Source organism: Mustela nivalis, assembly GCF_964662115.1.
Source record: "Mustela nivalis genome assembly, chromosome: 15".
NCBI lineage: Eukaryota > Metazoa > Chordata > Mammalia > Carnivora > Mustelidae > Mustela > Mustela nivalis.
Window position 1 is genome coordinate 26,383,363 of NC_139034.1, and position 13,612 is coordinate 26,396,974.

Consider the following 13,612-nt stretch of genomic DNA (forward strand, 5'->3'; position numbering starts at 1 on the left):
CCCTGTTACATTGAGGGACATCCCAATTCTAGCCAGGCTTATGTCATCAGGATCAAGTGGGCTAGAGTAGTAACTTGGGTCTGACTTCTCCATGCACCACAGACTCACCTGGGTCCTACCAATGCCTGAGTCTGGGGTGAGCTCAGAGTCAAGGTAGGTCATAAATACAAGGGACACTGTGACTTGAGGGCTGTAAGTCACCGGAGCCTCTGCCCGGAGGACTTGTACAGTGTGACTGCCAGGTCTAAGGACCCAGCCTTCTTTTCAGCCCATGGCACATTTCATTTTATTTTGTTTCAGTTTTTCATCCGTGATTTTGCTTTTCCTTGTTATTTGTGCTTTTTGCAGCCTCTCAGCCCGTAGAAAATACCTTCTGAATGCGTGTAAACAGGTAGGGGGAGCTGGCCGTGGATCCTGCTGTCGTGCTTCTGATGGAGATCTAAACTGGGGGAAGAAAGGCCCACTGTGAGGTTTAACAGCACAGTTCTGCCTGTTGAGGCTTTGATGCCACTCTTGGCAATACTAGATTATCCATGTAGTACTGAGTAATGTTGACCAGAGTCATAGCAAACCCCATGTTCCTAGGAAGGTATTTAAGACATACATTGTGCTGCATTTTTTTAAAAGATTTTATTTATTTATTTGACAGACAGAGATCACAAGTAGGCAGAGAGAGAGGAGGAAGCAGGCTCCCGAGAAGTGGAGAGCCTGATGCGGGGCTCGATCCCAGGACTCTGGGATCATGACCTGAGCTGAAGGCAGAGGCTTTAACCCACTGAGCCACCCAGGCGCCCCGACATTGTGCTTTTTTAAAAAAAATTTTATTTATGTATTTGACAGAGAGAGATCATAAGAAGGCAGAGAGGCAGGCAGAGAGAGAGAGGAGGAAGCTGGCTCCCTACTGAGCAGAGAGCCCGATGCCTGGACTCGATCCCAGGACCCTGAGATCATGACCTGAGCCAAAGGCAGAGGCTTAACCCACTGAGCCACCCAGATGCCCCAACATTGTGCTTTTAAAAGGAAGTAATTAGAGGCTGCTTCAGGATGAAGCTGAACATCTTTTTCCCAGCTACTGGCTGCCAGAAACTCATTGAAGTGGACGATGAACGCAAACTTCGAACCTTTTATGAGAAGCGTATGGCCACAGAAGTTGCTGCGGACGCCCTCGGTGAAGAATGGAAGGGTTATGTGGTCCGAATCAGTGGTGGCAATGACAAACAAGGCTTCCCCATGAAGCAGGGTGTCTTGACCCATGGCCGTGTCCACCTGCTGCTGAGTAAGGGGCATTCCTGCTACAGACCAAAAAGGACGGGAGAGAGAAAGCGCAAATCTGTTTGGGGTTGCATCGTGGATGCTAATCTCAGTGTTCTCAACTTGGTCATTGTAAAGAAAGGAGAGAAGGATATTCCTGGACTCACTGATACTACTGTGCCTCGACGCCTGGGGCCCAAAAGAGCCAGCAGAATCCGCAAACTCTTCAATCTCTCTAAAGAAGATGATGTCCGCCAGTATGTTGTGAGAAAGCCCTTAAACAAAGAAGGTAAGAAACCTAGAACCAAAGCGCCCAAGATACAGCGTCTTGTTACTCCACGTGTCCTCCAACACAAACGTCGGCGTATTGCTCTGAAGAAACAGCGCACTAAGAAAAACAAGGAAGAGGCTGCAGAATATGCTAAACTTTTGGCCAAGAGAATGAAGGAGGCCAAAGAAAAACGCCAGGAACAGATTGCCAAGAGACGGAGGCTGTCCTCTCTGAGAGCTTCTACCTCTAAGTCTGAGTCCAGTCAAAAATGAGATTTTCTAAGAGTGACAAATAAATAAGATCAGACATTAAAAAATAATAATAATAAAAAAATAAAAAATAAATAAAAGGAAGTAATTAAAGTTTAGGCGTTTGAGGTGGTTCTCCCCTCACACTGCCTTCCCTCCTGAATTCTTGTACTTCTTATTTGGGTTCTTTGGTTTGCTTATTTCATTTTGCAAATAATTTATTCTCTGGATCTCTGTGTATTGGTGTGTGCCTTTTATAGGCTTTGGTTTGTTTGGGAAATACTCGACCAAAGGAGCCTCTGTGGCCACCATTAGAACAAAGTTTCCTAATTTCAGTGTCATTAAGTGAGCAGCTGGTGCAGCTGAATTCAGGGGCACAAGCATGGTTATTGACTGTTTTCTCTGAAAACAGTCTGAGCAAAGCATTTCCTTAAGCAATGTTGAGTGAGATTTGGAACTTCCTATGCCTCAGAAATGTCCAAGAAAGGGTTACGGAGTTGCAAAGGTCAACATGACTGCTTGTGATTCCTCACCTCTACCCCCAGTCCATGATATTTGACCCCTTTAAAAAATCTTGTATTTTAGAATCATATGGTCAGAATGTCTAAGTTTAAAAAAATCCATTTAAATATATGATATATCAGTTACTCTTCAATGTGTGATAACACACATGCTAGTTAAATTAAGAACAAAAAAATTTCAAATGTTGGAGCTAGCATTATAGCAGTGGTATGTTATTTTGGTATTTAGTTTCTTGAGGATAGTTAAGGAGAGTAATCATTTATATAAATTTATAATCATTTAGTAATCATTTATATAAATTCGTGTATCTTCTGTGAATAGGTTGGAAACAGTAGAGATCAGGAGTTGGCCCGAATTTATTCATGCTTTTTTAAATAATGATTTTGCTTTCATTATTTTTTATCATGTTTTCATTAATTTTTCCTTAAACATATTGAAATATAATTGATATAACATGTTAATTTTAGGTGTATGACATAATGATTCAATATTGTCCAATATGTCCAATATATAGGGACACCTGGGTGGCTCAGTCAGTTAAACGTCAGACTTTGGCTCAGGTCATGAGCCCAGGGTCCTAGGATTGAGCCCCTGCTGAGAAGGAAGGCCTGCTTTTCCGCCTCCTCCCTGCTCATGCTTGCTCTCTTTCTCAAATAAATAAATAAAATCTTTAAATAAATATTTGTATATATATTGTACACACACACACACACACACACACACACATGAGATTTTCACAATAAGTATAGCTTACATCCTTCAGCACTTACAGTTAACAGATTTTTTTCTTGTGAGAACTTCAAAGGTCTACTCTCTTAGCAACTTTTGAAAATACAATTATGGGAGTTTTTTTTGAGATTTTATTTATTTATTTGACAGAGATCACAAGTAGGCAGAGAGGCAGACAGAGAGAGAGAGGAGAAAGCGGGCTCCCTGCTAAGCAGAGAGCCTGATGCAGGGCTCAATCCCAACACCCTGAGATCATGACCTGAGCCGAAGGCAGAGGCTTTAATTCACTGAGCCACCCAGGTGCCCCACAATTACGGTATCTTTATCTCTAGTCACTGTGCTATACATTACATCCCTAGGACTTATCTTATAACTGGTAATTTATACCTTTTGACCCCTTCTACCCATGTTTCCCACCCCCATGCCTTAAGTTTTCTTTTCTTTGTATCTTTTTTTTTTTTAAGATTTTAGTTATTTATTTGACAGAGATCACAAGCAGGCAGAGAGGCAAGCAGAGAGAGAGGGTGAAGCAGGCTCCCCACTGAGCAGAGAGTCGGATGTGGGACTTGATCCCAGGACCCTGGGATCATGACCTGAGCCAAAGGCAGAGGCTTCAAACCCACTGAGCGGCCCAGGTGCCCCTTTTCTTTTTAATGAACATCTGCCATATACCAGACTCTGTTAAGTACTAAGAGGTACAAAAGAAAGGCATGTTACTAAGCAAACCATTAATACTAAAGGTGGGATATATTTTGGTGAGAAGGTGGGTGGCATAGAGTGCTTTCATCTGTTTTATTTCCAGGTAAATTTGTATTTTCAGGGAAAATATTCTTTATAGGGGCGCCTGGGTGGCTCAGTGGTTAAATCCTCTGCCTTCGGATCAGGTCATGATCTCAGGGTCCTGGGATCGAGCCCCACATCAGGCTCTCTGCTCAGTGGGGAACCTGCTTCCTCCTCTCTCTCTACCTGCCTCTCTGCTTACTTGTGATCTCTGCCTGTCAAATAAATAAATAAAATATTTAAAAAAGAAAAAAAGAAAATATTCTTTATAGAGAGAGAACTCAGGTTGAGTTGAGAAGGTTGAATACTACCCCCCTAGTCGACTTATGGCTTAATTTCATAAACTCTTTTTTTCTATTGAATCTGTTTTATTTTGCCGTCCATTAATTTTTTAAATTTATGCAATTAAAGAAAGTTTACTCTCGCAGATTAAGGAATTATTTCATGTGGGTTTACTACCTGCCATGTAAAATCATGATTTTACCTTTTCTTTTTGTTATTTCTATTTCTCTCAAGTTTTTTTTTTTTTAATTTTATTTGTTTAACAAAGAGAGAGAAAGGGAGAATGCACAAGCAGGGGGAACAGCAGAGGGAGAGAAGAAACAGACTTCCCGCTGAGCAGGGAGCCTGAGGTGGGACTCAGTCCCAGGAACCTGGGATCATGACCTGGGCCTAAGGCAGACTTTTAGCCAACTGAGCCACCCAGGCGCCCCAGCACCATATTATTTTCATATAGCCCTCCTGCATTATCGTAATCATTAAATTGTAAGTAGGTGTCATCTTTAACATGCATTATTTAGTAAGGTCTGGTGGTTAATACAGCTCTGCAAAGGTAACGTTGTGCACTTTATTTTCAGTTCTACTTGGGTAGTGTTTGTTTTTTTGATGTTTGATGTGGTTAAGAGTATATGAGAAAAATGTCTTCTGTGAGTTGTTCATGGTGACTTCTGGGCCTTACGTTTATTAATAGCTTGTCCTCCATGATCCTATAATCATATAAACTGATAATTCATGACTTGAATAGTCTTTTACTTATCCATAAGGAAAATATTCCAGACCCACCCCCAGAGCCTCAGCAGGTCCCCTGTATTGCCCACGGGGAGAGTTTTAAAACTTCATTGCTTTTCTCATCCCTTCTACTGAACAATGCCATTCTCATGGTCACCAATTAATGTCTGTGTCACTGAAACAGTAGGTGTCTTCTTCAGATTCTCACCTGACTGGTTTGTGGCCCTATCTCGGAGGCAGGTGAGTTCCTCTGGATTGGGACTGTCCTGACATTCGGTCCTCTTAGAATCGGATTCCTTCCTGGCTTCTTTGAGATCAGTGCCCTCACCATGTCTCCCATGCCCATGTTCATCTCCACTGACTCCTCAACTGATAAGAATTTCTAAAGTTATGTCATCTTTAAAAAAAATAACAACACCAACTTTTCTTTTACTTTGTTCCATTCTCAAGGAAGTATCCTCTCTCTCTCTCTTTCCGTCAAATTATAGGGTAGCTTCTTTTTTTTTTCTTTTTTTTTTTTAAAGTTTATTAACATATAATGTATTATTTGTTTCAGGGATACAGGTCTGTGAATGATCAGTCTTACACAATTGATAGCACTCACCATAGCACATACCCTCCCCAGTGTTTATAACCCAACCATCCCATCCCTCTCCCCCCCTCCCAGCAACCCTGAGTTTATTTCCTGATATTAAGAGTCTCTTATGGTTTGGCTTTCTCCCTGGTCCCATCTAGTTTCATTTTTTTCACTTCCTTCCCCTTATGATTCTCTACCCTGCCTCTCAAATTCCTCATATCAGAGATATCCTATAATAATTGTCTTTCTCTGATTGACTTATTTTGTTTAGCATAATACCTTCTAGTTCCATCCACATTGCTGTGAATGGCAAGATTTCATTTTTTGATGGCTCCATAAAGTCTACAAAGAACTTATCAAACTCACCACCCATGGAATACATAACCCCATCAAGAAAATGGCAGAAAACCTGAAAAGGCATTTCGGCAAAGAAGACATCCAAATGGCCAATAGACACATGAAAAAGGGCTCATATAGGGTAGCTTCTTGGAGTAATTTGTTTCCACTTCTTTATCTTCCAATTCCTACTCCAACTTAAGGCTCCTGAGTTTACACACCTGCCTGCTACTGAGTTCAAACTTCTTTTGCTATAAGTCCCTTAACTGCTACATACATTGGTTTCACTAGTGGTGTCTTATTTGACCTTGCTTTCACTTTTGATGTGGTTTACTACTTCTTTAATTTCCTGCCTTTCCAATGCTATTCCTATGCTCCTGCTTCTTCCTTTGGGTTGATTCTTAGTCTCCTCTATGGGTTAATTCTTAGTTGCCTTTTCTTTTTGGCTCTAAAGCTCATATTCAGAAGTGTTTCCTCATTCTCCCTCCTTTCTTAGTGTGCCCATTTTTTCCTGCATCTTCAAATTCCATTCATCTAGTCATAAATCCTAAAAAAATCTTCACCTCTTGATTGCTAGACCTAGATGGCCAACTTGCCATTAAATATCTCCAAGTGGATATATAATAACATTTCAAAATCATCATGTTCACAACTATGTTCTTTATCTGTTTCTTCAAATGGCCTTCATTTCAGCTTTTTGTTAATTCATCTTTGACTGTTGGTTGCTAAATTTCTGAACCTTGGCTTTCAGTTTTTGAGTCATTATCACTCACCCCTTAGATATCTCATCAGTCAGGCTGGTTTTACCTCCTCAGTATTGTTGTTCTTTTATTTATTCAGTAGACTATTTTCATAACTGGTGTCTTGTATTACTTCCATTTATTTTCTAAACTGTTTAAAAATGATGCTTTGCTGAAATGCAAGTACGATTCTGTCATTCTTTTGTTTAAAGTATGATTCCCTATAATTTATGGTCTGATACTCAGATAACTTTGTCCCTCATGATTCAATCCCTCCCCTATCTTCCTAGTCTCTTTATAATTTAAAAACTTTGGTGTCGGGGACCCCTGGTACGTCTTGGTGCTACCCAGCTTTTGTACATGTGCTCTGTCAGAACTTACCTTTCCACCTAATACAGGTGTTTGTTTTTGTTTTTTTTTTTTTTTTAGAAACTTAACACTTACTTATGATGCTTAGTATTTTTTTTGTATTTTAATTTTTTATTTTTTTTATAAACATATATTTTTATCCCCGGGGTACAGGTCTGTGAATTTTTTTTTTTAAGTAGGCTCCACATCCAGCATAATCTCTTCCAGTCCTGTCCATGTTGCTACAAAAGTTGGGTATTCGTCTTGAAGGGGTGGGAGGTGGGAGGTCGGGGTACCAGGTGGTAGGTATTATAGAGGGCACAGATTGCATGGAGCACTGGGTGTGGTGCAAAAATAATGAATACTGTTATGCTGAAAATAAAAAATAAATTAAAAAAAAAAGTAGGCTCCACATCCAGTGTGGAGCCCAATGCAGAGCTTGAACTCACAACCCTGAGATCAAGACCTGAGCTGAGATCAAGAGTCAGGTGCTTAACTGACGAAGCCACCCAGCTCCCCCTTATGATGTTTAGTATAATGGGTATAACGGATTGCTAATATTTGTTAGCATATCCCTGTATCCCATTAAATTTTGACCTTTTGGAGGGCTAAAACCTTTTTCTTTGTATTCACAGTCCCTATCATAGTGCTTGGCACATAGTAGGCATCCAAATATATAGTGTAGCCTTATCAGTGAGAGAAATAAAAATCAATAGTTGGTCAGTTAGTCAAAGAAGTTATAACAATAGAGGAGCATAAACTGATGTATGCATACCTTACATATTTTATTCAAACATAAAACTTACAAATACATGTGTTTTGACAAACCTTTGTTATAAGACTTCGACTTCTTTTTCCAGTATGGATCCACAGGTGGGTTCAGGTGGGTTCAATCTGACAAATATGGTAGAATCAAACCCATGTGGATTGTCTATTTTTTCTGATTTGTTTCTTTGAAGTAAAACCTTGGACACACTGTTATGGTTATTTAGGGTTTTTTCTTCCATTGTTGTATGGTTATGATGCCCATACTCTATTCAATGCTAGTTTTAAAAAATTCCATTTTTTATGAATTAATCTTTGAAATTTTTCAAGGGATTCAGCTATTTTGCATCATTCCATCCTCCTATTTCATTTATTTAGGTAATATAGCACTTAATAAAATCCATTATAATGAAGCGTAACTGCATAAACAGGTTTAGGATCAAAACCACTCTGACCACAAATGTAGTTCAGGTGACTGCAGTAGAGGTGCTGGTTGGAATGTTCCAGGTGCATCCGTCAGTATGATTTACAAAGGGAAAGGAGATCTTTGGTTAATCCAGACCATTGGTTAAGTAGAAGTTGGTTAAAAGCATTCTACCATATTTGTCAGATTGTGCTAAACGATGGTTATCTCTGTTACTTGGCATTTTTCTAACCAGAAAAGTTGAATACAAACTTGCCTTCTTTCCTGTGCATTTTCTCATCCACATCATTTATAAAAATGTTAAATAAGACCACTTTGAGCACCTGTCTGCTGGAAGGTCTCATGCTTCTGTGTCTATTTCTTGGTCATTTGTCTACTGCTTTAACCATGGCAAAATGTAATTTTAAAATTGGTCTTTGATTGCCATCAAGTAGAGTGAGTGCTCAACCATATTCTCTATCATTAATTCCTGTTTGTTTTTGTCCCTCAATATGTTGTTTTCTTCAGGATTTGGAAGGCCTTCATTTTGACAGTTCTGAGGCTGGGCCCCCTATTAACATCCTTTCCGTGGAGTGGCTGATTGTAATCGAAATTTTATATTTGAGCCAACAGTTTAGAAATACTACCTTGAATCTTTAACTCTGATAATGCCAATCACATTTTTGTCATATGTGGTTTAATAATTAGGTCTAGGCTCTCCCTTACATTAAGCACTGTTTGATTTAGTTCCTGCAACCTGTTTCAAAATATAAGTTGGGATTTGCAATATTCTGAATACTTTTCCTAATAGACACCAAGGAAAAATGACTCAGTCTATCTCTCTCTCTCTCTCTTTCTCTCATCTAAAATACATGCTTTACAAAAAATCTTACTGTATTTCCAAAGGTTTTATCTTTTTAAGCAACACTTTTTTATTTGCTTTGGAGCACTTTTTTTTCCAATTTATTTATTTTCAGAAAAACAGTATTCATTATTTTTTCACCACACCCAGTGCTCCATGCAATCCGTGCCCTCTATAATACCCACCACCCGGTACCCCAACCTCCCACCCCCCCGCCACTTCAAACCCCTCAGATTGTTTTTCAGAGTCCATAGTCTCTCATGATTTACCTCCCCTTCCAATTTACCCCAACTCCCTTCTCCTCTCTAACACCCCTTGTCCTCCATGATATTTGTTATGCTCCACAAATAAGTGAAGCCATATGATAATTGACTCTCTCTGCTTGACTGATTTCACTCAGCATAATCTCTTCCAGTCCCATCCATGTTGCTACAAAAGTTGGGTGTTCATCCTTTCTGATGGAGGCATAATACTCCATAGTGTATATGGACAACATCTTCCTTATCCATTCGTCCATTGAAGGGCAGCTTGGTTCTTTCCATAGTTTGGCGACCGTGGCCATTGCTGCTATAAACATTGGGGTACAGATGGCCTTTCTTTTCACGACATCTGTATCCTTGGGGTAAATACCCAGGAGTGCAATGGCAGGGTCATAGGGAAGTTCTATTTTTAATTTCTTGAGGAATTTCCACACTGTTCTCCAAAGAGGCTGCACCAACTTGCATTCCTACCAACAGTGTAAGAGGGTTCCCCTTTCTCCACATCCTCTCCAACACATGTTGTTTCCTGTTTTGTTAATTTTGGCCATTCTAACTGGTGTAAGGTGATATCTCAATGTGGTTTTAATTTGAATCTCCCTGAGGGCTAATGATGATGAACATTTTTTCATGTGTCTGATAGCCATTTGTATGTCTTCATTGGAGAAGTGTCTGTTCATATCTTCTGCCCATTATTTGATATGGCTGTCTGTTTTGTGTGTGTTGAGTTTGAGGAGTTCATTATAGATCCTGGATATCAACCTTTTGTCTGTACTGTCATTTGCAAATATCTTCTCCCATTCCGTGGGTTGCCTCTTTGTTTTCTTGACTGTTTCCTTTGCTGTGCAGAAGCTTTTGATTTTGATGAAGTCCCAAAAGTTCATCTTCGCTTTTGTTTCCTTTGCCTTTGGAGACATATCTTGAAAAAAGTTGCTGTGGCTGATATCGAAGAGATTACTGCCTATGTTCTCCTCTAGGATTCTGATGGATTCCTGTCTCATGTTGAGGTCTTTTATCCATTTTGAGTTCTTTGAAAGGTTATTCATGAATTCCTTCTTGTCAGGTCTGATGATTAATTTGTCCTTGACCTGCTAATATTTGAGGGTTTCCCTATATTCCTTAATAGGACTCTCCTCCAGTTTTTGAGAAGCAGTTAGGTATTTATGTCCCCTCCGAGTGTATCCTTTATGTTCCTACACAGGACTTGGTCCTTTTGATCCATAGCAGATGTTTATCTTGGGCTGGGGATGAGGTCTTCATGATGCTCTTCACAGTAGCTATGGTTTATTTTCTTAAAGCTGCATATTTCCTTTTTTGGAATCAAGTGCCATTTTTAAGAGTTAACTAGTGACCTGTTAGAGCCATCTTTCAAGGCCAGGGTGATGGTGCTATCTAGTTTGACAGGACTTTTTCCCATCCAGCAGCTGGTTTTGATTTTTTCAGTGTTAAGGGAAACTCTCCTGCCTGACAGCAGAGGTATATACTCAGATTACATTACCATTTTCTTGGGTGTGTGTGTGTGTGTGTGTGTGTGTGTGTGTGTGTTTAATTTCACTATTTTAATTAAGACTGTGAGACTATTATCTATAATTATTGTAAAAGCAGTACCTCAGAGTTTGTCTATATTGGCTCTTTCAACATAATGTGTATGTGAGTTGGTAATGGCTCTATTTCATAATAAAGGGAAATTATTTATGGATAAAAAATCATACTAGACTACTAGAGCAAGTAGCTTAAGAAAGCAAGTGTTCAAAATATTTACCATCTGCTTCAGTAGACTTTTTGAAAATAACAGTACAGTCTGAAACCCCCACAGGCATCTCTATTTTCTCTTCATAGTCTCTTCAGCTCAGCATCCTCTCTGGGTCCACTGGCCATCCTAGACTGTGGATTTGGATAGCCCACATCATCCACCACAACCCACATCTTTTGTTTATGCACCTCCCTGCCTCTTGCAGGACTTCCAGCCCTTTTAAAATCTCCTCTAAGGGTTGGGTCCTCAAGGCCATCTTCTCTGCATTGATGAATTGTTCCAACAGCTAGTTACTATGGCCTCCTCCATTTTAATCTGTACACAGGGCACAAGTCATCTCTTAAAAATGGAGCATTATTCAAAGAAGGAAACATGCAGCTTTAAGAAGATAAACTATGGGTATTTTGAAGACTTTACCCATAGGTGTTCAGGGCCATTTTGTGTGTCCTCATGAATCATCCCATCAGCTGGTTACTGGGAAGAGTCCCGAGTCTCTTGCTTGCTCTTGTCCCCTCTCTTCTTAAACCTTCTGAGAGGGCTCACCACTGCTAATTCTAACTCCATGGAGAACCCTGATTTTGTGTATCTAGAGGGATCATTTCAGAGTTCTCTGTAATGTGAGCCCTCGGGAGAATGTTCCTTTAGGTTGTACTCTGGAGCTGTGGTCCTAAGCCATGTGGTTCAGGTACTTTCTCTACGTAGCTCCTGCACCACTTTATGGGCTCACAGACTGGAGATCTGTGCTGAAACAAGGACACGTAATACTGTGCTTCATCTTTGGTCGCTGTGCAAACCCACTCCCTTACCCTGTAATATGGAAATCAGTATAACAGAAACAATACTGAAATCTTCATCCTTGAGCCCAGAAGCAGAAGTTGTCATGCACAGGGGCACCAGGGCTCACTGGATTTCTGCATCATCATATATACCTAGATACGTGTTATTTCCTGCGTAGTCCTTAGAGACTCCGACAGAGGTAAGTGAGAATCCAGATAAATTGCTATGTAATATAAATTATAATAAATTTGAAATAATCACACAAGTGTCTTTCACATTTGAATTTCAAAAAATATTTTGAATATGAACAGGATTTGCTATTACACTTTAGCGTGTGTATAGACCAATATGCAAGAATGTGCATATAAATCAGATACGCAGTGAAGTATGTGTGTGTATATACACAGATGATGCAAAATAGAATGATACATACATGAGTAAGTTGTGAGTATGGATCAAACAGTACAGTGTACATACGTTCATATATGTGCGCATATATGCAATTTGAATCAAACACAGAATAGTATAAGGTACATGTATATACGTGTGTATCAGTAGTGCAGTGTATATGTGTGTATGGGTGTGTATGAACCCCACACAGTGATACAGTGTGTGTGTTTGTGTGACTCAGACACAGAATAGTGTATGTGAACGAATCAGAGGCAGGTGTGTATGTGTGCATGTATTTTGTGTATGATTTGGACATATGGTAGTATAATGTACGTGTGTACGTGTGTGCATATGTGTGAGACAATTTCGGACTCACAGTAGTATATTGAAAAAACACAGGATAAATAAAACTCATGTTGATTCCAGAGTAACATGTGACTCTGCACAAATCACACAATCTTCCCAGGCAGCTTTAATAAAAAGTGAGATCTTTAGTAGCTCTCAGTTCTTTCATGGTTTTGAAATTTGATGGTCACAAACTACCTCGCCTGTTCCATCACTGTGTGAATCATTATATCTGTAATGACATTTATAGTTGACCTTTCAGCATTCAGAATCTCCATTGTACCTCTGTTTATTAGCCTCTGCGGGAGAGAGACATAATAACTCTAATTCCATGGTTATTTCTCTGAACTATGCCCAAAATGGTCCTGGCTTTTATAGTTAAGGGTATTGAATACTTCTTTGGCTATACTATCAAAATCAAATTTTCTAAGTCATTGGATTAACATAAAGAAAAAATTGCAGCAATCTATGTCTCATCTTGTTAAGGCTACGTTGCTATATAATACCTAACTAAAAATGATTGAGTGAGGAAAGTCCTTGAAGGCAGTGTTCGTCCCTATCGGCAGTAGATAGTACTTACCAGATGCCAGATACTCAGCAAATATTAATGGAATGAACAAATCATTGGAAATCGCATTTTAAAAATTACATTTGCATTAAAAAAAAAAAAAAACCTGGCCTGTTTGTGAGAACTAGTGAAGTCATCAGTCCAGAGCTATTTTCATACACTGACATGGTGCTGCAAGGCGGCCGGAGGTGCCACACAGAGGAAGCTCTGAGAGAGAGGTTTTCAGAAGCAGAACATTTTGCTACTGACGGACAGCCTCACCGTTTCACACCGGCTGGGACTCTGACATCTCTAGGAAGCAGGGGGGCTTGTGTGATGGCCCAGGCAGAAGGAAGGTGAAGAGGAGTTTTAGCTTTTACGGGCTCTCTGAAGCAATGTGTCAATATCTAGATGCCGAGGCCGTCCAGCAGAATGGGTTGCCACAGGGAAGGGGAGAGGGAGGGTGGAAAGCCGGAGATGAACTCTTTTGTCTGTCGAGCAAGATGGTTTATTTTCCTTTTTTCTTTTACTCAAAAAGGTCGCAAATGGAAAGCCTGCTCTTTTGCTGACACAATCCTGTAGGAGATCATGAGAAAAATAAAGGAAGTGGGATTTGGATCATATATAATTTATCAGTGTATTAAAAACAAACTGAACACCGTGCTGCATGGTAAATTACTTCAGAACAGGCCCAAAGTGGGAG

General features: G+C 39.8%; 1 protein-coding gene and 2 pseudogenes across 5 annotated transcripts in view; 2 read left to right on the forward strand and 1 right to left on the reverse strand.

Annotated features, from left to right (window-relative positions):
• LOC309848613 (mitochondrial ornithine transporter 1) overlaps positions 1 to 13,612 on the forward strand; it is a 309,487-nt gene that overhangs the window by 74,924 nt on the left and 220,951 nt on the right. The window lies entirely within an intron of this gene.
• Positions 1 to 13,612, reverse strand: part of LOC309848616 (mitochondrial ornithine transporter 1-like) — a 209,745-nt pseudogene that overhangs the window by 35,352 nt on the left and 160,781 nt on the right. The window lies entirely within an intron of this gene.
• On the forward strand, positions 1,038 to 1,871 carry LOC309848620 (small ribosomal subunit protein eS6 pseudogene; annotated as a pseudogene). The gene has a single exon. The product of its transcript is annotated as a small ribosomal subunit protein eS6 pseudogene (transcript).